Source organism: Anser anser, assembly GCF_964211835.1.
Source record: "Anser anser genome assembly, chromosome: 1".
NCBI classification, from domain to species: domain Eukaryota; kingdom Metazoa; phylum Chordata; class Aves; order Anseriformes; family Anatidae; genus Anser; species Anser anser.
In genome coordinates this window covers 68,017,513-68,044,020 of record NC_139720.1, presented here as the reverse complement: position 1 = coordinate 68,044,020, position 26,508 = coordinate 68,017,513, and the positions used below count along the sequence as shown (strand labels likewise).

At 40.1% G+C, this 26,508-nt stretch overlaps 1 protein-coding gene across 10 annotated transcripts in view; it reads left to right on the top strand.

Annotated features, from left to right (window-relative positions):
- Positions 1-26,508, top strand: part of EPS8 (EGFR pathway substrate 8, signaling adaptor) — a 134,147-nt gene that overhangs the window by 43,875 nt on the left and 63,764 nt on the right. The window contains exon 1 of one of the 10 annotated variants that reach the window (XM_083831213.1): positions 17,678-17,702. The exons of 8 other annotated variants lie outside the window; for them this stretch is intronic. The gene's annotated coding sequence lies outside the window, so the exon portion shown is untranslated. Of the gene's footprint in view, positions 1-17,677; positions 17,703-17,754; positions 17,985-26,508 lie in introns of those variants that run through there. One more of the 10 variants, XM_083831212.1, reaches the window with a different exon arrangement.

Genomic DNA, 26,508 nt, shown 5'->3' with positions numbered 1-26,508 from the left:
AATTCTGGCTTCTATGGCAAATGCTGCCCTGTTTGAAACTGGGCGTGTGGCGAGGCATCGTGTTCATTACCAAGCTCCTAATACCCATCCAATTTAATCCCTGTCAGCGTCCTTTCCACGGCTCAATTGAGAGCCCTTGCTACCATACAGCAGCTGTGCAATGTACAGTGTGTAACACAGTGCTGTGTCTGTGCTTTGTCTTCTGTAGCCAAAAAGCATTTCAGGCAAGGGAGGGCCGATGGCTACTTTCTCTGTAGGCTTAATTGTTGATAAATAGGGATCTGATACAGCTGACATCTTATTGATAGGCTTGAATTGTGTTGAGTAGGATTACGTGCTCCTGAGAGTGCCTCAGGAATCCATGGGCTTTGGCACCTGCCTGTTTGGACGGATGTGCAGCTGGTTACAGCTAATAATTAATAGAGATGAAATGCAGAAAAATACAGCAAATAAGGAAACACAAATTCCTTCCAAGAAAAGGAAGAGTAAAGTTCAGGATGCTGGCAAGGCGTTCGTACACCTGCAGAGTTTTATAATGCTCTTCTGTAAGCACCACTCAAAGATTTCAGTTTTTAAACAGGGAGGGTGTCATTCTTTGGTTTTCATGCTGATCCCTCAGCAGGGTTAGGAAGGGAGTTTCTGACGTTCTTAGCAAAGGTCACCAGGATCACCTGCTTCATTATGTGGTCAATCGTGAAATATTGACTGCTAGCAGATGCAAAATATTAAAGCAAGTAGATCAAACACTCAAGTTGTTACAGTTGTGTGTTGCAAAAGTGATCTCATTCTGTCTTATTTCTTGTCCCATAGTTTTCCTCATTTAAATAATGCTATTGACTTTTCCTTCTCATGTGTAAGAATTTTTCATATAGTTCTTACTGATATTTTCTTTGTGCTTAAAAAACCAACATTCTCCTACAGGTGTTAAACTGCTTCATCTTATTCATGTTTTGAGAAGAGGCCCAAAGAAATCCAGACCAGAACTCTTTCTACTTAGTTATTATTCTTACTCACATTGTCTTAAAAACAGAACACTATTGTGTGACCAGTTAGAAACATAACATCTTATTTTAAACTAGTTCATTGCTTAATGGATTCTATTATTTGGAAAATTAGAAAGTCATAGAAAGTCATTAGAAAAATCATCAGTCATAAAGATTTTTTCCCCATTACTTTAAAAAACATGTTTATCTGAAAATGTTTAATTTGTTATTGGTATGGAAAATAAAATTACTCAAGCATCTGTAAGCCAGTCAACTTCCCCCGTTCCCTCCCTCTGATTTGTTTCTTTCTGCACTTCCGTGTGCTCCATCTGTGTGTGTGTGTGGCGCGGGGGGATCACTTTCTCTGTTCTCTCTTCCCTGGGCTCATTTCCACTCTTTGCTGGCAAAGAAACTCTCATTATTGAATCAGAAAAATCAGCCAAACCTTGCAGGCACTGTTTATAATTTATTTTAAAGATGGGGTTTTATCCCTTGGGTTATTGCAAGTGTGAGGAGTTCTTGAAATCTATTGCTGTTCTGACACTTCACCTTTGGTTTGAACATCTGCTGTCTACTCTGGGATTTTCCTAAAAATTGCTCAGGTGAGGTCAGTAGTTCACAAGCCTCTTTTAACCAGCCCTTTAGCCTACTGGTTTTGTACCTAGAACCCGGGTGGCCTGGCATAGCTAAGCTTTGGGTATACGTGTCCTGTCTTCCTGTTACTTCCAGGACATGCACAACCTTCCACTTGGTGCTCCAAATTGCTCCATACGTGGGTGTTACATGCTACATTTGCTGTTGAAGTAACAGCGTGACTGTGTGCTGTTGATAGAAATTGTGAGATGAACTTTGTGGTGTACATAGGAAGCTTATGCCCCAGTGCTTACAAAAAATCTCTTTAGAAAATCCCTTTGACAAGTTCGATAGGTGTTTAATAGGTTAAACGCTAAGGGATGCCAGCACAATACATGTTAGTGATTTCATGTGCTTGGCTTACATTATCCAGAGGGTTCCTACATTGTGTGCACTGGGATTTTTCAAAGCAGTCTGGACAAAGTAATCCTGTACATTGTATTCATTTCACAAGGAATTCTGTTTTCTGGTCTGCTTTGAAAATTTAAATTACCATTTTTTCATGGAGGGAGGGGTTTCTTTATTTTTAGGAATTGCACTCTTAAAAAAATGGCAATGGATTTTCCTCTTAAAAGTCCTTGTAATTTGTGATATCACAACATAATAAAATTGACCTCAGCCTTAGAGGTTTTGAAAAGACCTCTTTAGTTTACAAGGCAAATATCTAGACAATTAAGTTCTTTACGTTGAAATATGCAGTGATTTCATGTTTTGTTAATACTAAATTCATGATTCCTTGAGTTATACTAACACTGCTACAGTGAGCAGCCAAACTTTGATTTTCTTCTCCACTTTTACAGTGACATTCGTCATTGTAAGATTGTAATGCAATGAATTTGCAAGGTAAACGTTTACTTATTAAGTGAAGGAATTCTTGGTTAACGCCCTTGGAAAACTCAGTGAGGAACTTCACACAATACCTAACTCATAAGAAGACGACACCTCTTTACTGCTATGCAAAGTTATTTGTCATTTAGGGAAGAAGTCAAGCAGCATCTTGAGTGTCAGTAATACCTGACTGTGTGTTTAAAATATTTTTATTTGTGGTGGAGTTCTGAAAGAATGTATTATTAGCTATGAAAGAATGTGTTATTTGCTATTTTGGTATCAATTATCATTAGTCAAAGTATGTTATGAAAAATGACTACGTGTCATACACTATTGATAGATATCAGACTGTTAGCCCTTTGACCATTTATAACTTATTGGAAATGAAGTGTCTTGTAAAAGATGACTTTGGGGGAACTTAAAACATTAATATTGGCTGTATTTTGTAGAACTTCAGAATCTGTTTCCTCTCAGATAATGAAAATGTGAGCTGTGAGTATACAACCTCAATCCTAAGGACTTCCTTTATAGGTGTTCAGATTATTTATTTTTTTTCCCCAAAAGTAATGAAGCACATTGCTTCTAACATCTTTCAGAGTATAGTAAAAGTTTGGTGACAGATTCTACAGTAGATAACTTTTTTTGAGTTTTGTATTGAAGGAGAGAACTTCTGACCTGGATATAGTGTTTTTAGTACTGCTTATATCATTTGTAATCAAGCTGAATTTGTTTTTGAATGATGAAGAACTAATTGTTTTGAATGCTGCACTAAAATAAAAGGATGTTTCCATACTGAGTTTCACCCCAAATTGTTTTAACCATTGACAGAGGAGCTCTAATGCCAGCCTGTGGTGAGAACAAGCAGGACTGTTCCAGCTTTTTTACAGGCTGGGAAAATGAGACACTGAGATATGAATTAGAGAGGGTCCATAGCGAATCCAGTGCTGAGGAGGGAGGAATAAGGCATCCTTGTTAAGATATAGCCTTTTTTTTTTTTTTAATAGCAGTGAGGATAACCTTTCATAGGGATGATGTGTACAAGTGGAACTGGGACGTCTCTAAGGTGGAGCTGAGTGGTGTTGCCTTTGGTCTAGAAGTCTTGAAGTGATGCCTGCACTTTTGTTCAGCTGTGTCCATGGCCCATCTGACACTTGCTGCTGTTGCGGGAATAACCTTTTTTTCAGCTGGGAGCAAGTTAAGCATCTGTGGTACTGACAGGGAAGTAGGAAGGTGTAGAGTCTTTTCTCTGAGGGATTTTTATCTAGCCTAACAGATCATTCAAATATTTTTGTGTTGGCTTAGTGAAGTCACTGGTTTCAGCTGTAATCTTTATTTAGGATTTAAGTCTGTCATTGGGCACTGAAGATAGCCATGGATTTATGAGGAGGGGAGAGGAGCTCTTTTTAAGAGGGTGTATGGGGCCGTAGGCCATGGGCTTCCTGGAACTGGGGAAGGGGGAGGTAAGAAGATGGGCCCTTTGGGAAGGATCATAGCGTGGGTTTGGATGAGTGTGCGACCGTATCCGGGCCCTGTCCATACAGGGACTCTGTGCACAGCTGCTTTCCCTCATTCATTCTTTTATGTGGGTGTTACTGTGCTCGCTGCAGCACACAAATCCTCTGTAAGGAATTGGGAGATACACCACAAGGTCGTGGCCAGCTTCATGTCTCCTGGACAGGAGAAAGGAAGTGGGAAAAGGTACCTAAAACACCTTTCTTCTCCCCAGAACAAGGAGTGCAGGTAGAGTGTGAGAGGCATAGGTGTCCTGTGCTTGATACAGGGTCTGGTCTCTCAAGACAAGACCTCCAGGTATTTTTCTCTCTTCCCTTCCTTTCCAGTGGATCTTGATAAGTAGTTGTGACCAATCTGGACAGTAGCTTAGTGAGCTGTGTGCTCATTTTCATTTTGCTGTGTCCATGACAGTGACTAAGATGACGTTGAGACCAAGAATTTCTTTGTGGTTTAATTACAGGTCCTGTTGACTTTCCCCTGCTGCTTTTCACCCATCCCTAGGGCAGTACTCAGCCAACACCCTTTGTCACCTGCTATCTGCATTTTTAATTTGAGCTGAGTGAAACAAACAAACAAAACACTTATTTCTCTCATGCTGTCATCTGAAACCTTGCAATGCCCACAAGGCAAAGAGCTTTGTACCTATCTGGGCTTCCTAAATCTGGTGCTGAGGACCGGATGCTTCTGGCAGCAGGGCAGGGGCTGGCGGTGAGTCAGGGCTCAGCTGACTGTTCCAGGCTGGCAGCTCTCCCGGTGCCGGCTCCCAGCTACCTCATTTAGGAAGATCAGGGACTTAAAAGTAGGAAGAAAACAGCTGCCCATCCCATAGTGACATGGAAGGGACTCCTTGTCCCAGAGCAGGAAATAGATTTCAGTGGATCCAGGTATGTTTGCTCTTAAGGTACTGTTATCATTTTTGTTTCTCCAGTAAGCTTTTTTCTTTTTTCTTTCTCTAACTGGAAGTGGTTGAAGTACTTATCAATGCATTCTTGAGCAATACAAAAGGTCTAAGTCCAAGCTAACTTATGACACCTTGTTCAGTCTGTATTTTGCGGTACTCCAATAATAGAAACTCTTTCCAGTATTTATAGAAACACTTTGTACTCTCATTTTGTGCACTGGAGAGACAGGATTATGGCTGCGTCCACCTAGCTGTAGTCATGTCATGTTTGGCCAGGCCATTTTCACCCTGAGAAAGCTGAATATTATAGTGTTTTTTGTTTGTTTGTTTTGTTTTTTTAAAGTTTTCCTTTTGAACTGGACTTTGAGTGCTATTTTGTGTACTGTACCCTCACTGTTTGCAGTGGAGGAAACACTGGAGTTAATTTGATAAAGCTGCCAACCATTGATTTCTTCTCATGCAACTGAATTGCCAAAGAAGACAGCAAGAACATTGCTACAGGATCAGAGAAAATTGTGCTCAACTTAGGAGAAGCATGTGGTTACACTTGGTGACTGGGCAGCTCCTTCTCGTTAACTGTAGGAAGAGGTTTGGGTTCTGAGGCTGCCGTGATGCTCGGTGGCAGCCGTCATACAGCAGTGACTCATGGATGTGAGCGTGGGGCCACACCTGTGCTGTCGCCAGCTCAGGTCCTGCTGTTGGTGAAAACAGCAGCAGCCTGGTCCAGGAGCCAGGCTGGTCCCTCAGAAGGCAGGGGTGCACGGGTGGCAGACGGATAGAGAGATGCTCCCAGGTATGTGCTCAGTTTTTGCTAGGATGCAGAGGTGGTGAGCAGGATAGAAACCCTTCGCCATCTGGAATCAACCTGCAAGAAATTAATGGAGCCAGCTGAGCTGTGTTACTCTTCTACTGTTATGACATTAGCCCTTTAAAAATAATTATGCTAGATTTATTATTTTTTATTTTTTCCAAGTACATTTTGATCATTTTGGCTACTCAGCTCATTTGTGAGAGCAGTCTTTCTGGTCTTCAGATGTAAGTGTTCTGCTGGATATTATTGTTTGACCATCGGAATTAGTCATCTAATTAAGGAGTGGTTTGACCACATATTCTGTTTGACTAAATTGCTAAGAAATAACTTTGTGAATACTAATGGTACTAAATGCATACTGCTTGGTCTGCAGTCCAAGTGCTTGCTGAAGCAGCTGCAACATTTTTGCCTCCAGTGTTCAGCCAGTCCCAGTAATGAATGTTGTGATGCAGTAGAAGTGGCTTTGTGCATGAACTATGTATACTCAAATCCTGGTTCAAATGACCGAAGAGAGATGAAAAATCCCTATTTGTTTCACTGTCTGCTTTTCATGATATGTTGTTTTTTCAATAGTTCATATGACATTTAAAAAAATAATAAATATTGCTTTAGAATGATGTCTTCTGGAGATTTTACGTAGCCATTTAAAGGACATTTTATAAGTTTGAATTGAAAAAATTTCTGGGAAAGTACTATGCTTGGTCACTTTCCACTGATATTAGTACTTCTGGTTCTGTTTTACACAATTTGGTATGTTTAATTTTGATGCTTCAATATTTTATTTTATAATATTTGTGTTGAATAGCTTAAATGACTATGAATATTTTCACATCAATAAATGTATTAATTTGCAAACAACCATAGTTGATGTGTTTGAGAGGATTTTTATTTTTTTTGTATGTATTTTTAAAATCCCCTGAATCTATGGAGCAATGTGCGGAGCAAACATACCGAGCTATGTTAAACGATTTCCAGTTCCCCTGTCTCTGAGTACCTTGAATTCAGAGCACTATTTTTGTGTAGTTGACCACAACCTCATGAGAGGTGATGACTACTTCAGATACACCACTGATTGCTGTCCTGCCTTCGGATTTATTCTGTCCCTCAATTTCCTATATGTCCCCTTCACCCAGCATTCTCCTTCTCCTTTCCTGAAAAAGGAAACATCAAATCCTCTATGTTTTTAAAATATCATATAATTTCCTTTAGTGCAAAGGAGGAATACTACTTAGAGTTCAGCAGATTCAACTGAAACAAAGTTACTTTTTCCAGCAATGTTTTTAATTATTTTGCTTTAGAAAGCTAGCTTTGGTTAATTTTACAGTGTGTAATTTTGTGCACTAATAAAGCTTGTTTTTTACTTTGAAAACTAAGTTGTGGACATTTTATTGTAACTGTGCACCTGAACATGTGAAAAAATACAACTTTTTTTTCTAGTTTTTCTGAATCCTGATTTTTTTTTCTTCTTGTTATTGTGATGCCTGTTCTGAGATTTATATTGGTGTGTGGCATTGAAGAATATTTGCTTCAAACTCATGAAGCTTGAGTTACTTTCAATGAATGATTAAAAGGATGAAGCAGCAAAAGCTAGATTTAATAATTAATCTTTTATTTTTTAATTGCAAAACACTGAGAAGGAAAGGCTTTGTGTAATAGCAGCTATAAGTCTGGAAGAGAACAGTCTGCTCCTAGAGATGCTTTGAAGTGGGTGTACAGTAGGGATGCCAGTCTGTATTTTATTTCTTCATTATGGGCACTTTTGTTTCAAAGCAGTTCTGTTTATAAGGATTACAAAAGCACTCTTAGAACCAAAACCCACAAAGTACCAGGATTCACCAGAATAAACGTTTTAGCATCTTAATGTCTTTGCAGTTATCTAGCTTCTGTTACTACTACTTGTTTTGATAAAAGGGCTGTATTAAGAATTTGTTTACTTAAATTCCAAAGTAAGTAATCCCCATGTACTATGCTTTCTGAGTTAAAAATAAAAAAAAGGGGGCGGGGGGGAGACACAACATTATAACTTCACAATACAAAATAAATATACAGGTTATTTTACAGTATCCTTCTTGGATTTTGCAGAAATTCATTGGTTTAACAGCCACCTAAAACTGAGTGGTTACAGTGTATTTAAGTGTATTTAAGCAGGTGCTGCCATCCATCTGCTCCTGTTTAGGTTTTTAAAAAATATTCTCTGTCAAAGGTGTCAGCAGTTTCACCTCTGCCATCAGCAACTTCTGCCTGCCTGAGTTTTTTAGGTGGCTTGCATGCATCTAAGTCCATGTAGTTAATAACTCTCAACATATAAAATACCAAAAATGCGTAGAACTGACTGGTGTTTTAAGCTGCAATTTGATATAAAAACAGAAAACCAATGGTAAGGGAGATGTTTGGCAATTACACTGGTTAACTAATCGAGCTGGGAGACAAGTCCCTTTTGACAGGCTGTGGTCATGTTCTGACTTAGCAGAGCTGATTTTTATTGGAACAGAGGAGGAAAACTGTGGGATGTAAAACTGTATACAAGAAAAAATACGGTATTTTTGCAATCCTTGAATTGCAAGCATGGGAATTGTTATCCTTAGGTAATTAGCTGTCCTTTAACTCTTTGATTACCACCATGGGCAACAGTGACCTGGTGTTCCCCTCGGCATTTGCACACTGTCTGGTGCTTTGCCTCTTCCCCTTGAGCCAGTACTTCCAGCAGTGCCAAGCAGGATGCTTGCCTTCAGTGTTCCTTAGCCTTATCTTTGCTGTCCTTCAGTCTGCCAATTTTACTCATATTTAAGAGCCAGGCTAGTGAAAACTTTGTAATTGAAAGTGTGGAGCTAAAAACAAAATGAGGAGGGAACTGATGAGGTCTGGCTTGTAGCAGCCTTTCTAGGAGTAGGATTGAGTAGAAATCCTGATGAATAAGGTTTCAATCTCAATGGTTTTTCTGTTTTAAATGCCTTTTTTTCTTTCCCCCTTCCATTTATCAGTACTGATTTTCCAGTCACCAGTTCTCTTCTCAGGAAAAAACAGGGTATGCAAATTTAAGTTGTGATGAAAGAGGCATGGAGAAACACAAGTAAAAGAATTCTTTCTTCTTGGAGAACTTCCTTTTTTCTTCCATTTCTCTCTCTCTCTCTCTCTCTCTCTCTTTTTTTTTTTCCTTGTAAAAAGAAATGGAAGGTCTGTCTTCACTTCACAAGGAGAGACCTCCTTTCAGCACTGTATCGAAGTACAGTGTGCTGTTAATCACTTATGTGTTTTGAGTTAGAAGAAAAAAATCAGTCAGGTTATTCACTTCTGTGCTCAGTCACAGAGATAAGTCTGAGACATGAGAGTGGGTATTTTGGTTTTGGTTTTATCCAAATAAGGAGAGAGGGAAAAATATTACAAGTTGGTGACAGCTTTAATGCCCAGATGTGAATACTTCAGTAACCATCATGTCATATAAATCCCAGACACCTGTCCAAACACCAGAATTAGCCTAGAAAAAATATTGTTATTTATTTTGCTACACGAATTTAGTGTATACTAAAATCAGTGTTTGCAGCTGAGCTTAAATGCATTTTAATTCTGTTTGTACTAGCAAATGCTTGAAAAATCCAGCACTATCATACTGATTATGAATTAGGACACAAAATTTTTTAACTTTTTAAACAGAAATACAGAATGATAACGGACCAGTGGATATGTTGAACCAAGAACCTGCCCATGCAGAACCAGTGCTCTTTCAGTCTGTCTGCAGGGGCAGGGGTGCCCTTATATGCGCAACAGACACTCCTGCAAACCTCTCATTTGGCCAGAATGAGTTAAATTTCAAAAGCATTTGATGAACAGTTTTCCTGTTTCAATATTGAAAATGCTTACGTGAAACCTTGAATCAACCAAGGGCATGTTTTTCCAGGGGGACTGAAGACTCTTAAGCTTTTGAGCCCATTAGCAGCGGCTCTTGCTCAGTTTGCATGCAAGCTGTGCAGTCCGGGCATGCATCCTCTCTGCTCCCTTGTGGGGATGCTGTGCCTGCTCTGGAGGAGGCATTTGAGGGACTGCTGATGGCAGTGATTCCTGGATGAGGATGGATTAGTGGAACTTCAGGCCAAAAAAAGCATGTTTTTCAGCAACTTCCTTTTTCTCTACTTCCCTAGGAAAGGGTAGGAAAGTACCCGAATTCTTTTTGAATAGGTGGGTTGAGTAGTGAAGGGCAAGGATGTTCTAAAGTTCTGTTTAAACAAACACAAAACCCTGTAAAGCTTTAGTCACAATCATTTCAGAAAGCAGTTGATTGGATCAATGACTGTTGATTGGAAATACAAAATGCAGGTGGCAGAACAACTTTTAAATTCAGGGAGGTGGAATTGAAGGGATTCTTGCTACATATGTAACACATTCCTTCATCACCTTATTTTCATCTATTTTCTTTCCTTGTTCATCCTCTCCTTTGCCAAAGAAAATAGAGGTGGTGGGGTGGCACAGAGGATAAAGGCCAGTAGGTAGAGTTGAGTTATGGAAGCAGAAATGATGATGTCCTTAATGCTTGTTAAGGTGTTAGGTCAACTGTGTGGTAAATTTATGAGATACAGACTAGGATACCTAGCCAGCACAACAAGCAACAACACAGCTGTGTTGGTATAGTGGTGGCCAGGCATTGTGCCTTTTAGGACAGGACCAAATATCTCAATGCACTGCCGTGGAAATAGAACAGTTTGTGAGACATCTTCAATGTACTTCTTCATTGTACCGTGTGGATATGTAATCAGGACTCAGGCAACGCACAAACACAAAAGCTAATTATACATAAGGTTGGTTTAGCAGGTAGAAAAATGTCCTCACTTATGTTATGCTCATCAAACCCAAACAAGGAAACTAATTGTGAATTTAAGGGAGCATCCGCTGATACACTCTGGAGGTTTACTTCTCTGTCTTCCATATGAGTCATAAGAACTGGCAAAAAAACAGTGATTCCTTATGAAACAAAAGGGAACCACGTGCTGTCACTAGGCTGTCAGGGATATGCAAGAACATATTCCCACAACCAGTCTGACACTTGCTTCCTGACTGAGAACACATGCTTTGCGAAGTCTCCTGTGAGAGAAAGTAAAGCACAGAGAGAAACTGCCTACCTCCTGGGGTGAAGCTATACTTCATGATTTAGGAGTTTTGAAAGGAACAAGTTGCAAAAAGTTTCAGAAACTGAATATGGCAGGTGGGGATAACCCCTTACCTGTCCTGAGAGAGATAGATAGTAGTTCTCTTGTGCTTTGGAATAGTGATATATCTTGCTTTCACGGTAATTTCTCACTGAAATAACCATTTATTTTTAACATTTTTCATGATATTCATATGATAATATTTGAGTTACTATGACTTTCTGAAGTGCATATATTCAGAGTTACATGTATGTGAGTGGATGATGCATAGGTGATATTCCTACGCATTAACAGAGAGGTGTTCAAAAACAGACTTTCTCCCATACCAAGATGACACATCCCAGGCCTGCAGTAGTATCAAGACGTATTGCAAACTTGCAGTCCTATCACCTGCCGTTAATACTTTAATACTTTTCCTGGGACACGCGCTCATGTTGCGCATCTCAGAGCAGCTCAAACAGCTGCCTTTATTATCAGGGTGAAGAAGAAGAGTTAGTAACAGTAATATGTAAGTGCAGGAAGTTAAGCCTGTGGGAGAAGCATCTGCTCCTCACCCCTGGAGCGGAGATCTGACCAGAGCTACCTTGGCTTGCGGTGCTGGCAGGATTCGGTCCTGGACTAGAGACAGCTCCTCTGAGCCTTGAGGCGTGGAGGCTGCAGAGCTGCCTTGGGCTCATGATGGCTGTGCTGGTGCTCGTCCCATTAAGACACAGCCTCCCATGCCAGGTAAACCTGGACAGCATCTCATTCTTGTAGGAGCTTCGTGTAGCTAAAAGGCTTAGCAGCTTGAGACATAAAAAGCCACAAATTTGAGAGAAGTTAATTTAGCTTATTTTGTTGTATGCCAAAAACTGTCCAGAGGATTCAGCAGAAAGGACAGCAAGGTCTAATCTGCTTTGGCAACATTTTAAGACACTCTCAATGTAAATATTTTGCTGATGTGATGTCAACCATCCTCTTAAATTTGAAATACTGAAGGAATGGAAAGCTCTGATACCAACAATAATGTGAAACTTTGAGTGATTCTGTTTCTGTTCTCTGCCCTGTTTTTGATTCGCTCTTTCGTGGCATGAAATGAAATGGATCTGATGTACTATGAGCACAAATGGAGGGTTCTTAGTAACATATACATATATATATATATTAAGATATACTGCCTGCTAACTCAAACTCTGTTCAGTAAGATGAACAACGGTGTTTACTGAAGATTTTACTCCTATTTCAGTGAGGCTTCTTAGATTAGAGAGTACAATACTCCTTGACTTCTTTATAAGACATTTCAGGCTTCATGTCATTACTTTTGGGTGAACTTTCTGAGGAAATAGCAGAGTGGCACTAGATAGCAGCACTGACTTTTTACTGAGATACTAAGATACATGCACATCTAAATGTACATATGGTACATGCTATGTTTAATTAAAGAGAAATAGTTGGCTTTCAGGAACTTTAGGTCAGATAATGGTAAGAAAATAATGGTGATGTATTTTGCCTATGTGTCCTGGGAGGCTGTGGAAGCCAGGCTTCCTGTTTTGCTATCTGTTCCTTCTTTTAGAGGCTCCCTTATCTCTCCAGTATCTAGGTTCCAAAAAGCAGACACTGCCACTAGCTATTTATACTAAGTATTGTCAAAATAAACTCCAAAATATTTTAAAACCTCTCTTTCAAGCATGTTTCCTCTCCTAATATTCATAATAGTTTCTTAAAAAGTGGTAGCTTGCCAATTGCTGAGAACTTGTGTGGCCCGTTTCTTTTCAATCACTTACTAACCAGTCTTGTAAAATATTATTTAGTCTCATTCTGATAGGATCGCAAGGTAAAATAGATTTTCTAGTGTATAGTCTTGAGTGAGGTGATGAGCTGGTATTTATGCATAAGATGTGTGTTGTATTTTGCATACTATACGAGTAACCTACACATACGATGTTAAACTTCATCAAGAAAAAACACTTGTTAAATGTTTTTGTACTAGCTCATGTGCTTGTTGTTTTGTTGCTGTAGTTTTTCCCATTTAAGATTGCTTGTATCTGCAGCATTTTATGAGGAAAAGCTGCAGTGCTTGAACTGGATGGTGATTGTTTAAAAGTAGCTTTATGAGGCTGGAGTTTCTGTTTGGCTGTAGATTAAACATTTGCCAATCTCATAGGCTGATCTTCCTTCCTGAGCATTTTCACATCATAAAGTTTGTGCAGACCAAAGCGTGCTCTGACATCGTTGCTTTATCACGTTACCCGTTATTGAGTGGTGCAGTAGGGACCATCTGGATATGTAATTGAAAATTAATGAAGAACTTTGCTTTATATATGACACAGCAGTGTTCAGTTTGTTTTGCTACAATAGCATTAATATCCTATTGCAAACAGGCATGGAAGTAGTAGACCTTATTTATCTCACTAGTCAGCAGCAATCACTCTTGACTGCACACCAGAGCCAGATCTGCTGAGTGCAGAGATGCCTTTTTTATGTTGTTATTTATCAGATCAGAACTGCTGCCTTTACTCTCAAAGCATTTTATTTATTTATTTTGGGGATACTATTTTTGCAGAAGAAGTGAAGTGTAAACCAATTTGCAGAGAAACAGCATTCAGAAAAAGTACTTCAAACGTGCTTCTATTTTATGAAGTTATTTCCTTCATTTTTTTTCCCCCATTATTTCAATATCTAACAAATAGGTTCAAAGAAACTTGCTATTTGGTGAAGTCATTTGTATGCTGCCCTGGAGCTGTTGATAAAATGCCTGTGATAAAATACTTGTCACCATGTATAGAAGTGAATCAAGGTACAGTGTAGCACATGACCAGCACAGGGTTTTCAAATGCTTCATTTTATTTCTATTTATCTTTTGGATATGCAAAATGTAGTGACTTTATTTTTATTATTTTGTCTGTGGCCAGAATTGCAAGAATATTAATAGTTTTAGTAAGTGCGTGAGAAGATAAAACCATGTTGTAAATAAGCAATAGGTTATAAGGAAAAGAGGAGCTACAGGGAATTATTAAAGTGGTGCCTTGTCTGGGTGCTGCAAGAAGCTTTGAGATTCAGCATTAATTGGTGAAGAGAATAATTGCAACCAATTACTGAATATATAATGTTTTAACAAGGGGACAGGTGTGGGGGCAGAGGGAGGTGAAGCAGGTTCAAAAGTAGCTGCTTAGCCTCAGCAGAGCTTCCTGGGATGCTGCTGCAGCCATGCCAACGGCTGGGCTAGCAGGCAGCTTCTTATTGATGCTACTTAGTGTATGATCTGTGGCTCTTGGCCTAGCTTCTTACCATGGCTTTGAGACATACCCTGAGTTTGGAGAGGATGTGGCATACAGTAATTTATTTGCTTAAAATGAATTTGAGATTATTTAAGTATAGAACAATCAATACAAAGGCTTGTCTATCAAACAAGCTGAGACCTGACTATCCAGAAGTTTGGAAATCACCACTCTTGGGTATGAAGAAGCTGTTAGAACCAACTTCTCAATTATTGAGTTTTTGATTACTCACAGAAGAAAGGGGAGACTCTAGGAGGCTGGGAAAGGGCAAAAATACAAACAAACCAAACATTAAATGTGACTTGCAAGAGAATGAAAGGATTTATGGTAGTTTGCAAAGTGAAGCATATGTGAGATTTGAACTCTCCCCACCCTCTTCCTCTTACCCTTTGTGTATTGCTTTGTTTTGCATTTTCTTTATTTGGTTTTGAGTTTGATAGTTTTAAGATGGTTATGTTATTGCTACCTTGACTTGCAGGGAGGGTTCTTGAAACTCCTGTGTCTTCTTGTAAATTGCAAGACTTAAACATGTATAATAAGGTTGGTTTTGTTTCCAAAATGTAAATTTATTAAAATCAAATAGTGAAACAGTGTTTTAAATTCCTCAGTGAAATGACCCACCACCAAGGTCGTTCAGCTGTGCTGTGGAGTGGAAGGGTCAAAGGAAGAATGTTTTCAGTTTTCTTTGAGCTGCTGTGGTCACTAGGGATTTTAAGCAATGTGATTTGCTATAGTACCTGTGATTTGCTCAGAACGTTGTTGCTGTTGCTGGTGGAACAGCAGTTATTCAATTTGCCAGTATGGTCACAATGTGAACAGCAAGGCTTGTTCCTATCTGTTGGACACACCTTCTAATGCAGTTTGCTTTCAATGCTATCCTGAGTGACAGGATAGGGAACTATGACAAACTCTGGTGTAGGATAGTCAAACCATTAAAAAATGTACAGCCTGTTCCACTTGGCAGAGCTTCTTATTGTAGCCTCAGTGTGTAGACAAAACCAAATGTATCAGGGCATATTGAGGGGCTGCAATGCTTATTTAAAAATGTGTATGTGTATATATAAATATATATATGAATTATATGTGTATAAATATATACATGTATACATGAGTTGCACTAATCTAAAATGATTTTGAATCCATAATGAAAATTACAGCCTGAAAAATCATCTGTGATAGATAGTAAATGTTCATTCCCTGCTCTACGCCAGAGGACAGCATTTGTGGTAACTCAATTGTTCTCCTCCCCTCAGCCCCATAGTGAGGCCTTGGTTAAGGGGGGGTTGTATAAACAGCTGCAGCAAGGCTTTTGTAAATACAGATGTCTTCCTGAACTGGGTTCTCTGGGTCACCAGGGACCATGCAAGCCGTACTAAATGGCTTTACAGGAACCTCTCCATGTGTCAGCCAACTGAGCTATGCTGATATCCACCAGAGAAATGCTGCTTTGACTTCTGGCCCCAATCCTTCCCCCACTACACTGTCCACCTCCCTCCTCCGCTCCTGCAGCTTTCTGTCCTTGCTCTGCCACTTTCTTCTCTGCCCATTATTCCTAACAGGTTTCCTAAAATGCTCGTGAACTGCATGTGATTCACAGGTTGGCAGCTGTGCTCTTGCAAGATCTTTACTTCTGCTCTTGATCCTATTCATCCTATCAGTAATAGGATGTAAGTGTGGGACCAAGATGGGATAGCTTATTTTATCAGCAGTCAGGAACTAATTGTTGATCACTTGCAGAATGTCTTGTGGCTTGAGGAGTCATTTTGATTGTATTGTACAACTCATAGATCATATCTTAGTTTAACTTCAAAGATGGCCTTGTTTTGAATAGCAGGTTGGACTGGATGACCTCCAGAGGTCACTCCCAATGCTAATTATTCTGTGATTTATGCAAGGCCAGAAAACATAATACAGTTATGGAGCAGATGCTTCAAGTCAAAGAACTGGTGGATGTAGTGCAGAGTCAGGAGGAAACAACAGGTGACTTAAAGGCTAAAAGACAGAAGTTAAAGATCTGTGCCTCTTTTGCAACGTAAGACACTTGTGGGCTGATAGTCAAATGCTATTGATAAGCCACTATGTAACTGATAGATCCTAGAAGTAAAGGTCTGTGAGTATATTTGGAATTATTTTTAACATTCTTGTTCTTAACTCTCCTGAAAAGAGATCAAGCTGTACAATGTTTACCGCTAAGGATATATAAGTACTGTGTGCGGGGAAAAAATCAAGGTTAAAAAAAAGGACTAATTTGTAGCTTTTTATCATCCCTTATAGCTCACTAACTCATTTATATTCCTCTACACCCATTTAAAAAGAGTTCAGTAGCAACATGGCAATCCCACTTATTCACCAGAATAAAACTTTCTACAGTAATGTATTGTCGTAGTGATTTATTCATTTTGCAGTTGACTTGTGCTGGTGAATCACAGATCTCTGATTCTTCATGTAGCCAAGCATTTGTTTTGCTACTATCATCATGGACATAAGCACACCATTGCTTGTCTATTATGATATGTATCCTCCTAAAATGTTAATTCTACAAATGATTATTTGTGGTCAATGTACATTAGCTACTAGTACATAACATGGTATTTTTTTCCTTGAAGTAGAACAAGAATAGCTTGCTTTTGGAACTTGAACAATAAATACAAATCTAAAATGGTACAAATACAAAATTGAAAGTCAAATCAACATAGGGGCTAATGCATGTTTTGTACTTTGTGATATCATTTTTAACTACTTAATATGTGGTCTGAAAATACCTTTATTTTCTGAAGACAGATGCTGAAGATTTTATCTTTTCATTTCTATTATTAATGCCTGTATTACTAAGTTAGATGCCCCCAAATTGTGACCTTCTTCTAACTCATGAGCCACTTCGACGACTTCTAGATCCTCTTTGCTAGTGATCCAAGCCATGACCCTGGGAGCTTGTGAGGGTGCTGGCTCCAGTGGTGCAGGCTGTCCACACAAGCCATGCCATGAAGAGTCCAAATATTGCCCCAATCTGTGCCTTAATTTGTGTGATGCAGTTGCGTTTCTCAGTGTTCTTCTGTTTATCCTCTTTTCGCTCTTTTTTTTTCCCTCTTCTTTTTTTTTTTTTTGCCGACCATAACAGTGGGAAGAAATAGTCTGTTCCTGCATTGAGTAGGAGATACCTTTAGGGCTCTAATGGGTGGTGCAATAAAGATACAAATCCAGAGGCACCTGGGATGACATCTATTCCAAGCCATGGAGCATGGCCACCAGTTTCAGGTTCCCTTGTTGCTGGGGGATGGTGGGAAGCAGGTCGTTCTGCACTGCCGGGTGCACCCTCCAGCTGTGGTCTGCTTTGCTAGAACCAGGTGCCAACATCCCTGCCAGGTCTCTGGGTTGTTTTGTTGCTAACAACCCACAGGTGCCAGCTAATGTTGCTGCCCCGGCTCCCAGGTGTATTGTTTTTGAAACCTTTGGGCGTGCTTGTCTCAAGGGGAGTGTGCTTTTCCTGTTCCTGCTCTGCATGCACCTGCGCAGGTGCAGGAGCCCATGCTCGCTGCTCGCACCCCTCTGTAGCCTACCCACATCTCCCCAGCCTTAGCCCCAACACAAGTCATCTGCTGTGCTGGGAGAGGATCTACGCGGTGGAGGAGAGCCACGCAGGTGGGGCTGTCCACAGCCAGCATCATCCAGGGGTCGGTGTGGTCCGTGGGCTGTCGGCAGGCTTTCTGACACCAGCGCACAGCATGTGCAGTGGGTAGGGGGGCTCACGGGGTGGCCCCGGCTGCCCCAGCGAGGGCTTGAGCAGCAGCTCCTGCTGCCTGGGAGAGGGCCTTCACTCTCAGCACTGGCTTGGAGAACTGCTGGCGTGTGCCGAATAACCTCTCTTGTTTGAAGATTTGATGAAGAGGCTGCCAGCTTATGTTAGCCCTTCTGATTTGGAAGGTACCTTCCCTTTTTAAGCAGATATATTTGTCCTTGTTATTTTTCTAGCTCCTAAGGTCCACCTCTTGGTGCTGTTTAAGGGTGGATATCTCCTGCTACTCATCTTGCAGCTCTTACTAGGTGCTGGTGGTTGCACTACAAAAATAGAAGCCAGTGACTTATATTCATTCGTGGTGATAAATGACCTTGGAATCTAGTCTGTCATGAAATAAACTGTAAATAATTAAGCTTTACCTTGTGAAACCCTCACTGAACCCAGGAGGTTTCTAGTTGTAATCTCATAATAGTTAAAGTCTAAATCACTTCCTAGAGACTGTGCTTTTGTGTGGTAGTCAAAACAAATAAAAATTAAGTGCTATGCATACCTTTTTTTAATGTACATAAGACAATACCCACCATACACATTTAAAATATATTAAAAAAAAAAAAAGCTGATAAAGATACAGAACAGTTAAACTTCAGAATAGGAACAGGCTCTCAAGCTCACTGTCTCCCTATTTTTTTATTCTGAAAATCTGTCAAAACTATGAAGTTTGGGCATCTGAGTTCTGTTCCAACCTGATATTGGCAGTTGAAATACTTTTCATTCATATCCAAAGGAAAGGCAGCGGGAAGGTGACAAGGGTGCAATTTTTCAGGAGTAGGGACTGAAGCGGAGGACTGAAAGTCTCTGAGAAGAGTAAATTTCCTTTCTAAAACTTCTCTTCTAGTTTGGAGTATTGAAAGAGTCCAATCATCTCTCCTGATTTAGCAGGACTAATATTTTGGGAGTTCTGAGCAGAACTGTTCATGAACATTAATTCTCAAATTACCCAGTGTGGGATTTAATCCTGGGAGTGAGCATATTGTGGTGAAATAAACTATTTTCTGAGGCATTTGCAAGTGAGTTGTAAAGATGACAAAAACGTCCAGCTGACTGCACTACTGTGCACAGAAATATTACTCATGCCGTGTTTTTCTTTCAGAATCATCCTGGTGTGAGTCCCTTAATTGGTATGAAATTGGAATCTTTTTCAAAATCAGTATTAAAAAAAGGCTGATGGAGGCTGATTGATTGATCTATGTTTCCTTCATCCCCTTTCCCCTCTCTGGAAAGAGGGTAGAGGGTGGGAAGTGAAACTGTAGCTTTCATTTGGAGAGAGACTGTTTTGCATCTCATGGTGCTCTTCTTTTACACTTTTCTGTCACTTCTAGTTCATACTAACAGTTAGCATATCTTGTAGCTGACTGAAAAATGATTTCAGTTTCCAGGCAGTGTCCATCTGAGTAATGTGTTGTGACTTGACCTGTTGCATCCCACTTCTAAATAGTTCTGAAATGTCAATCTGTCTTCTAACAGGGTTTTCAGTGATTTTGGTAACATTATGGACCTCCTTTTTCTGCTTTTATTTTAATTTGAAGTATTGAGCTGTGGCTTCAAGTATTTCTTATATTAGCAATCACCTTTCAAGTGTTTGTCTTCTGTGAACAACAAGACAGGGATTAAAAAAAAAAACACAAAACAAAAAAAAACACAAGGAAGTGAGATTTTTTCCTCTGCCCTTCTTTGTAGGCTTGGGGAGAGTAACACAACTGAGTTTGATTTTGTGGGATGTGGACAGAAGGCAAAATATATTATTAAAAAATATAGTGTAGAGATGCATTTCTCTCTAGATAATACATAAATACTCAAAACCTCATTTTACTGTTTACACTTGCCTTGTGGCTTGAAATATATCCAAAATTCCTCAAGTTTTGTGCAATCTTTTCTCTTTCATGGAGGAATGAAAATGCATGAATTTGGAGCTGTGTGGATTCTTCCTCCAGTCCTCGTAGCCCTCTGCTCCTGAGCAGGGGGTGTCCAAAAGCCATTTCTGATTCATGAAGCACCCTGTGCTTAGGCCAATAGTGTGAGTCAGGAGTGAGAGATTTCTTCCGTTCCTTGCCTCAGCTTGGACAGTTTAGAAAATCATCTCTGGAAAAGTATTTGCAGTCGGTTTGGCATTAGCTTGTATATCACTTTTGCATAGTTTTCTGCATCATGTGTATCATCCTGCTTTGGAGTGCACTAGAGCATGACAAGGAGAGCTGGATAATAACAGCCTAATAGGAGGGAAGTGCAAAGTACATGACACTACGTTGTACGCTCTTCCATTTCAAGAGCACATCCAGAAGCATCTCATCTCCTCCTGAAAAAGCCCTCATTAGAGCATCCTTACTGTTGTAGATAGAGGGCAATTTAAAGACTTGCTTGTTAACCACTCAAAGAAAGTGAAATCTGCTGGAGTTTAGTGCATTTGATTTAATTGCAGAGAACGAAGAGGTTGTGTGGAGTACACCAGAAGTTTCAAAGGAGGGCCATAGCTGCCTCTGGCTGAGTGCTGCCTGAGCACTTTGTCCTTTCCTGGTCATAGACCAGAGCCCTCTGGTCACGTGCGTTGCAGCTGCATGGCTGTGTCTGCTAATGATTAAAAGCAAAGAGGATGTTTAGGCTTGCTTGAGCTTCCAGATTGCACCAAGCTGGAGGAAGAGAGTGGTGCCTGGCAAACTGGTGCCTCTGCTTCTAGCTGCCGTGAAAGTCTTCGTGCAGGAGAGGGGATGCTCTGTGCATGCCGAGGAGCAGCCATCTGCTAAGCAGTCCAAAGCCTGGCCAAAGAGCCCCTGGTGCTCACCAGTCAATCTGGGCAGCTGGAGAAGATGTTATGAGACTGTTTTTTTTGTTTGTTTGTTCGTTGTCATGATAATGGACACCCTCCCTCCCCACAGTCAATAATTTTCTCATATGTTCTTCATGGAGGCATGCAAATATTCTGAGGAATTCTTCCAAGCTAAGCTGTTTGTGTTCTTGCCCGGGAAAAGACGGAATGAGGAAGATGGGGACAGCAGAGCTTGTTTTGAGACTTGGCTGCAAATGCCCTGATTTGAGCCTAAAAGTGCATGCACTTTTTCCCCATTCCTAGAGCAAAAGTACTCGGTATTTCCCCAAATGAGTGTTGATATTAGCATGACTCAAAGCTGTCAGCTGAAACCCTGTGCACCTTTTCTTTAGCCAGGTATGAGAATCCAAATGAAGGGCCCCTGCAAGGGCCTTGCACTACCAGGTGTGATTCAATTCATGTTTCTGTATCGCTGTTTTGACAGGGTAGAAGAGGACCTAATGGGTGCAGGTGCTGCAAGGCCATGTGAGCAGGAGCAGAGGGTCATTGTGCCCTCAGAGGACCCTCCTGTGCCTCAGCTGCACTTTCTTTCCTTTGGGTACAAGATTTTCAAGAGGAGCTGCTCCAGCAGTAGAATTGGAGAGCAGCCAAGGCTCGTGCCCAGGGGAGTGGTCTGGTCACAGGAAAAGGGCTGAATTCACCTCCCTTCTCCATCTCTACCTTCTGTAATCCTCCACCTCCCCGAGCTGATTAGAGCACCCAGCTGACCCTGTTTTTATATTTTAAAATGGGCACATACATCTCCCACTAACGTCACCTGAGAGGTTGGCACTGCCTGTGGCATTGCCGGCGATTTAAATCCCCTTGGAGGAACTGCGTCACAAATCTGAATAATAGCAAAGGAAGCAAGTTTTTTGGATGTGTACTTTGCCGAAATGTCACCTTCAGTGCTCTGGACTCCAGCCATGCTGTTTTCCCTTCCATAAAGGGCACAAAGGTAGTTAGCTTGGCCATCTTGGCTAGATATTAATTGTGCTGATGCCTTTGGATATGAGCATCGACCTTGCTCTGCTTGAGCAGCAAATGTCTCAGTAACCTCTCTGTTCATCCCATGCAGTGTAACATCCCTGCAGAGCTGATAAGGGGAATGGCCGTGTAGTCCCCTGGGGTTGGTTAGGTGGGTGGTGATGGATGGTGGCTCTATGGGGACACAAGGCAGTCTCTTAGGAGAGCAGTGGCTCAGCTCTGCTTTGGGAGAACGATTTACAGACCTCATTGGTCTGTGCTGCTGACTGCACGTCGTGGAGACTTTCCATCGTGTTGTGGCCTCTCTTTGCAATAAAACTGAGTTGGAGCATCAATGAAGTAATGTGTGGATAGCTTGTGTTTCAGTAAAGGCAAATCTGGAGAGAACAAAATAATTTAAAAAGTTGTTTAGGTCTGTTTCATAGAGTGCAAGGTAGTGTCCAAGGAACAGGAGAAAAGTCCCCTTTCTGTGGATCTTTTGCAAAATACGAGGCTACTGGACTTGGGAGTCTCTTCCTGGTTGGTTCACGGAGAAAATGTTTAAAATGTGACCCAAGCGTGGGTAACTTGGGGACTAAGCTGTTTGTGGATAAACAAACATAGGGCTGTTCTTCCCGTTGTAAACCGTCTTGTCCCTGTGCTAAATTTTATTTGTGCCTTAGTGTTGGCTCTCTCGTGTGTGCGGGACTACAAACTCAGGAGTCCCAAGAGAGTTTGAGATTTTTATGTCTTACTTTTACTTCCCTGTAAAGTCAGAAAGAGGGCATAGACGACTGGAGTAGTTGTAGCTTCTGCCATTTCACTGAAGTCTGTCTGTGAAGATCTGCCTGCCTGTCAGATCTGTGAGTTTTCGGAAAGAATAAAGCAATAGCTGGGAAGCATAAATTGCCACATCTATTCATGAAATCCCCTACCTCTCTAATGCTCTTGCAACCTCCATTGGGAACTAAGATATTTGTAGCTGTCAGTGTTAATGATCTTGCTGGTCATCCAACCCAATCAGACACAAGATGAGGACAGTCATGATGCTAATGGCAAGCTGAGTCACTTGTTTAAGGGCCTTGAACAACATGGGGGACTGCTGTGGGGGCTGTGGCAGGCTTATTTTTTTCTTGAAAAACCTTGTTTCACAAAGTCTGCTGCAGATGTGCATGACAAAAGGAAAAGGAGGAGAAACAAATACGGCTGAATTAGACAATATGAGGAAAGAGAAGGGGTTATGTAAAGTTGAAGAAGCAAGGGGATATGGTTTAGAAAAACACTGAGATAATGAAAGATAATATATAGATGAAGTAACTGTAATATTTTTTCTTCCCCCTGAAACTTGCCTTGTGAGATCCTATGGGAAATAAAAGTTGACGTCTGCTTACTTTGGATAGTTGAGTTGGAAAAACAAATGAGATGGTATGCATGAGACATCACCCTTGTAGGCCTATTGCAGTGCCGATATGAGTGATAAGTTATAAAAGAGAGAGGAGGTTGCAGTGATCCAACTCTTTATCAAACAAGACTGAAGGACAGGATATTTTTGTAAGCCCATTTTAGCACCGATTGGGTGCATGTTATTACCTTTTATTCTTTTTAAAAAAATATTAAGCTAATGAATTGCTTGGGCATGCTGTGCATAGAAGCAGTATCAAGTGAGTTTAAACTGCAACAAGGATTTAGAGTATTTATTGAGAACTTTTTCAGAGTAAGGTTAATGAGCCCCTGGGGTACCCCAGATTTGGCTTTTAGCCTCTCTAGCTGGTGGCAGGAGGAGAGGTTGAGCAAATACTTTTTGGGAAGTACCTTGGCACAGTTGCACCTGCCCCGAGGATGGGAGATGACTTCTTTCCTTCTCAGCCCCATTTTCTGTGATTGCGAAACTGTTTAGAAAAAATATTGCATTTGGGGAAAGGGCGTATGCATGGTAAAATCTGATGTGATCTGAGTAATTTTCCAACAACTTTCTCCTGGTTCTTTTGTACTCCAGGTCTGACCCAGACCTGCCCTAGGTTAGACAACAAGCTTCAGAGTCCTGCATGGAAGTGTGGATATCTAAGAGTCTTTGTCAATATGTTTGTTAATTATTTATACCTCTAAAATATGAGTATAATTTAGTATCTTTTATCATTTTTAATTAAAGTGGAGTTCAAGAGGGTACATGCTTAACATTTGAAACCTATAAAGATAAAAGTTTTTTTCATAAAAGAGCTTCTTTAAAAGCTTTGTTTTTATTCTTTAGTCTTATTTTCCTCTTTTAGTTTCTTCTCACAGTAATATAAAGCAATATGTATTGAAAACAAGTAATAAGCACTGGGAATGGCATGCAGAAAAAAAAAAGATAAAAAATAGAAAAAAGTTCAGCTTTTCATAGGGTTTCAGAATTCTTTGGGTGTTTGCTAGAAGTGCTGGCTCTAATCCAATGTGCTTTTATTGGCATACATGAGCAAATTATCCAGGACACAGCTATTTTTCTTACTGTAGTAAAAACAGGGACTCTGAATGGAGGCTTTGTGTAGGACAAATATTTTTCCTTTGAAACTGGGTAAGAGTTTAAAGTTTATCTAATGTGCCTTCTGGAAAAGGAAAAATTATCCTTTTCAATCTCATGAAATAGAATATATATTACAGTATAAGTAACTCAAAGCTCTGTAAACAAAATTAAATCATTGGTGAGGAGCTGGTGAAGTTTTATAATGAACAGGATTTCTTAGTTGCTTACAGTGTGGGGGAGAGCTCTATTTATAAGGGCCTTCCTCTTTCAAAAAAGTTTCTGTGGATGACCTTGCTCTAGCATCTTCTTCAGGGATATTTGTGTTTTATGCCCACATGGGTGTAACCAGGAGGAAAAAGGCCTTATAGATAAAGACCTCAAGATAGCATTCATTATTTTAAGGACTATCTCAATGGGTAATCCTTCTTACTCCAATTGAAATTGTAACTCACTTTGCAGTGGTGTCATTGCTATGAAAGTCAAACAGCCTGTGAAGTCTGGCAGTTCTGTTTGGTATCATATATTAGAAGTACCAAGGAGATGCAGAGTAGTTGAAATGTGTTTTTCTGGGAGCAGGGAACTGAAAGAAAGGAAAAATAAATCCAACCAACCTATAGTGTCTTTGACTGTCAGTCTTGCAAGAGCCCTATAAATTAGTGACTCATCCTGAAAACTAAAGAGAACTTAATTCTCTCTTAGCACTGTAGGAAGGTACCGATATTTTGAAAAAAGATTTTAGATATGTGTTTATGCCATAGCACTGGAGTTAGTTCTAGAAAAATTCTAGAAGCGTGTGGAAATGAGTGGTACACTCCAGTTTCCCCCAGTCTATCAGCTCACCTCTCCAGGCAGGAAAAAAATCAAAAAGCATTAGCACAAATGGTTTTTTTAGCTCCTTCCCTTTTTGCTCTCCATTTTACCACACACTCTTATTGCACACATGCGTGTTTCTAATAAAAGAACTAAGTGGAGAACAGTAATTCCATCTTCTAGAAGATTTTTTAGTGTTAGTTTCCTTCAAAACCTTTGGAAACTTTCTGAAAAACAGAGCGCCTCTGAGGTTTCCTGGGAGCAGGATGTAATGGGCCCCAGTCCAAGACTGAGGTTTTCATTGGGAACCCAGCTGACATAATTCAAAAAAGTAATAATTTGACCTTGGAAATGCCTCAGCAAAATGTTTTAAATTCAATGAATCAGCAAATTGCAGTAAAATAACTGGTTGCAGTCTTTCAGAATCCCTTTCTAGTGATGCCTTACTAAATTTGATCTGGTAACCAGAAATGACACATTTCTGGACAAAATTTTTTTGTGATATGTGAAAACTCAAACTCCACAATTAGAGGAAATTGGAGCCAAAACCATTTTGTGCTGATTATAATTTGACTTTTTAAAAGGTTTATAATGTTGTCATCTTTAATCACTGAATGTTTGCTGGAAGCCTAACAAGTGATTCTAAGGGCACTGAAGTTTGTAAAACAAACAAAACTTTATACTTTTGCTTCTAAAAATCAAGTCTGTAGCTCTGGGCATTCAAATCAGAGACTGCTTTAGAAATGTGAATTTGTTAATTGGGGAAAAAAATCACATTTTGGTACTTGATCAAGTAATTAAAAAAATACTCAAAAACTTGACATAAACTGAATATATGTTTTCATATCTGAAATGCATATAGAGGAAGAGCTTTGCCCAGATTGCTGGAAGACAAAATTGTATATGTATAGGGAGAAATAAATAACTGAAAATAGGAAAATCAGAGACATGAAATGCCAGAATTTTAAATTGCTTTTCTTCCCACAAGTTGTCGAATCTGTTTCTGTTCAGTCTTACTTTGTTCCATGCTACCAAGGCTTAGTTACAGACATACACTGTTAATTCAGTGGTGGACTGTGACTTATGCAGCTTAGTTCAGCATGTTCTTATATACTTCACTTTGTGCTTAGTAGTTGCTGTCCAGTGTGAACTAGTCAGTTATGCATAGATTTTAAAATAGTGCCTTTTGTTTACTCACTGCATTAGAATATAGTCTCTTTGGATTACATGTACACTAATGCAAACAAAAATGGGTGTTCAAAATTTTTGGTTACTCAAATAATCATCACCAGCTGATGTTTGGGTGCAGGTGAGGTATTGCGTGCCTGAAAGTGCTGAGAGCTGCATAGGCTGCATTCAAAGTCAAGGATCTTACTGATCATAGTCACACCTGTTTTTAACCCTAGGTGACATGAAGCAGTCCTTGAAGTCTGCTGTTGCACATTCGTCATTCAGAATGGAAAGCCTTGGAAAAAAACAGTGAGATGTAGAAAGACTGGCCATTTGGCTTCACAGTTCTGTAAAAGCAAACAAGCTGAATAGCTCTTGTCATATCTCTACATTACTCCACTCT